Source organism: Cynocephalus volans, chromosome 6, assembly GCF_027409185.1.
Source record: "Cynocephalus volans isolate mCynVol1 chromosome 6, mCynVol1.pri, whole genome shotgun sequence".
Taxonomy (NCBI): Eukaryota; Metazoa; Chordata; class Mammalia; order Dermoptera; family Cynocephalidae; genus Cynocephalus; species Cynocephalus volans.
Genome location: NC_084465.1, coordinates 105,993,318 through 105,996,635, shown reverse-complemented (window position 1 = coordinate 105,996,635; position 3,318 = coordinate 105,993,318). Strand labels below are relative to the sequence as shown.

Sequence of the window (3,318 nt, the reverse complement as noted above, 5' to 3'; positions counted from 1 at the left end):
TATATTTTCTCAGTCTTCCTAAGTGCTGAATGATGTGATAATTATACAGACTGGGAAAGTAAAACATACTTTTTTGTCCCATAAATTGAAAAAGACATTGTGGTATTAGTATGTCAATTCCAGGTCATTGTTCAGAAGAAGGTTCAGCCCCCAGACTCCCACATCTTAACTGTGGTGAACAGCAAGAGAGCCAAAGAAATCTATCACAATTCAAACACAAGTCTGTGGCAATAGCATACAGTAGATATCCGGTATTTTTCATTCAGGATAACACGATTGTCCAGTTGCTTTCTTCTCTTCCATACTAGATGTCAGTCAATTTGCCCAAGAAACAGCTTGGAAGCATAGGACCATTCTCCATAGTTGGAATATGTGTTGTCTTGCCCTTGTACAGTATATTAGAAACTGGGTAAATGACACAAGCTGTTCAAAAGCCAAACATCTCCCTCATTCTGCTCCCCTCCAGGGCAGTTGTCAAGTCATCCATGGTGAGGTATTTCTCTGACACCTTAAATTCAGCCCACTTGTGTGCCAGGTCCACAGTGCACTGCCTGTCACTCCTGGAAGAATGATGCCATCTACCAGAGGAGTTGCCAGTTCTTTTCCATCTTCATTTACCCAGTAGTGAAAAAGATTCATGGTTCCAACTTCAGTTATCTGATTATCTTTTTCACAGAGTCACAGAACCTGCTGATACCTGCTGTCCGTTGCTTCACATTAGGTCAAAAGAGATTTCCTTTCATCTTGCTGTCCCCAGTCCACCTTCCCAGCCTCTTACATACTTTGGATTGGCCCACAGGGACACTGTATTAAAGCTTCCCCTTGAAAAGCAAGGTTCCACTGGGCTCACGATTAGCAAGAACAGGGTTTTCTTTGGTAGGCTTCTTGAGTCTAAGAGAAGACTCAGTTTGAATGACTGTAGGATGAATATATAGACCAGCAGATGTTGAGTATGGGAGCCATTCTTGATTCAATTTCACAAGCTGTTGAATACACTCTAAAAACTCTTCCTTGTCAAATACCGGTAAAGTTGCCTACACAGCAGATTGGTGCTTTCTGTACATGTTGAGGTTTGGCTGCAACAATTACATTTTATTATCTATTCAAAATGTCTTTAATCCTTCAAATAATTCCACTGAATAGTGGAAAGCCAATGATCCAGGATGCAGTGACAAGTTTCGGAGAGGCTTGATATGAGATTTCTCCCATCCAAACTCTAAGGACCACTCCTCTGTCAACATGTTATCCATGAACGCAGTTCTAAAAACCAGAGTATTTGGGTCTGGATTTTCTTTTGAAATGGTAGCTGGCGTGATTATTAGATCTTTAGCTGTAAAAGTCTCCACCACCTCTTTTTGATCCTCATTCTCTGGTACATTCTGTGGAGCATCCGTTACTACAGTCAATTCCAGAGGCTAGGTGTAGGCATGGCCATGCTTCCTTTCAACCTGTAGGGGAGAATCCTTCTTTGCATCTTCCAGCTCCTGGTAACCGAGGTGTTCCTTGGCTTGCAGCTGTGGCATTTCAATCTCTGCCTCTGTTTCATGGAGATCTTCTTCAAGAGACTTTAAAACAGTATTTTGACAGCACATCCTAAAGACGAAACACACACACAAATGCCTATGCCAAGAACTCCTAAACTGTGTTTAGTGAGTTTGTTGTTAGTTTTGATATACAAATATTAAAAGAAAGTGAATACGGCAAACCAGGAATAGAAGGAAACTTTCTCAACTTGATAAGAAAAAGAAATCTACAAAAAACCTACAGCTAATACCTTTAATGGTGATGAGAAAGCAGAAGCTTTTCTGCTAAGATCAGGAACAAGACAAGGATGTCCCCTCTCACCACTCCTTTTCAACATCATACTGTAAGTCTTAGGTAACACAATAACATAAGAAAAGGGAATAAAAGGCATACTGGTTGGGAAGGAAGAAATAAAACTGTCTTTGTTCACAGATGTCATAATTGTCTATGTAGAAAATCCAAAAGAAGCAACTAAAAAAACTTCCTGCAGGTAAATGAGTAAGTGATAACAGCATTGTTGCAGAATACAAGGTTAGCATGTAAAAGTCACCAGCAACAGGAGGAATTTGAAATTAAAAACACAATACCATTTCCAACACCCCCTCCACACCAAAATGAAATTCTGAAGTATAAATCTAACAGAATATGTACAAGATCGATATGAGGAAAACTATAAAACTCTGATGAAAGAAATCATAGAAGTAAATAAATGCAGAAATAATACGTGTTCATTTATAAGAAGACTTAATATTGTCAAGAAGTTAGTTCTTCCCAAAGTGTTCTATAGATTCATCACAATCCCAATCAAAATCCCTGCCAGTTATTTTGTAGATATTGACAAACTGATTCTAAAGTTTACATGGCCGGGCAAAAGACCCAGAATAGCCAACACAACATTGAAGGAGAATAACTAAGTTGGAAGATGACAATACTCAACTTTGAGACTTACCATAAAGCTGCAGTAATTAAGATAATGAGGTACTGGCAAAGGAACAGACAAATAGATCAGTGGAACAGAATGGGGAAAGCCCAGAAACAGACCCACCCAAATGTAATCAACTGATCTTTGACAAAGAAGTAAAGGCAGTAAAATATAGAAAAGATAGTCTTTTCAACAAATGACATTGGAACAACTGGACACCCACTTGCAGATAAAATAATAATAATCTACACATAGATCTTACACCCTTCACAAAAATTAACTGAAATGGATCATAGACCTTAGTGATTTTTAGGGCAGTGAAACTATTCTGTATGACACTATTACAGTGGATACGGGTCAATGATACATTTGTCAAAACCCGCAGAATGTGTAACATCCAGAGTGAACCCTAATGTAAACTCTGGACTTTGGGTGATAACAATGTGCCTGTATAGGTTCATTGATTGTAAAAAACTTACCACTCTGGTGTGGGATTTGGATAGTGGGGGAAGGGGTGTGTGGAGGAGTGTATGGGGTATATGGGAAAACTCTGTGATTTCTGCTCAATTTTGCTGTGAACCTAAAATTGCTCCAAAAAAATAAATTCTATTTTAAAAAGTAAATGATAAAATATAAAAGATATACATGGTTAAGTACAGAACTTCGAAACTCCTATTTTCTTACGACTTTCCTTGTTTTCAATTTTTGATTTCAGAATTTTCTTTTTAGAAGCTAAGTTTCTAAAATATGTTGTTAACACGTAATTGGTTTAAATTTTAAATTTTTTTAAAAAACAAATTGCTCCTGCTCATTAATCTATTAAAAACTTTTATTATTATAATATTTAGTATTTTTCTTTTTTTTAATAAAAC

General features: G+C 37.3%; 1 pseudogene; it reads right to left on the bottom strand.

Annotated features, from left to right (window-relative positions):
• Positions 1–262: 262 nt before the first annotated feature.
• LOC134380643 (branched-chain-amino-acid aminotransferase, cytosolic-like) lies at positions 263–1,401 on the bottom strand (annotated as a pseudogene).
• Positions 1,402–3,318: the final 1,917 nt, after the last annotated feature.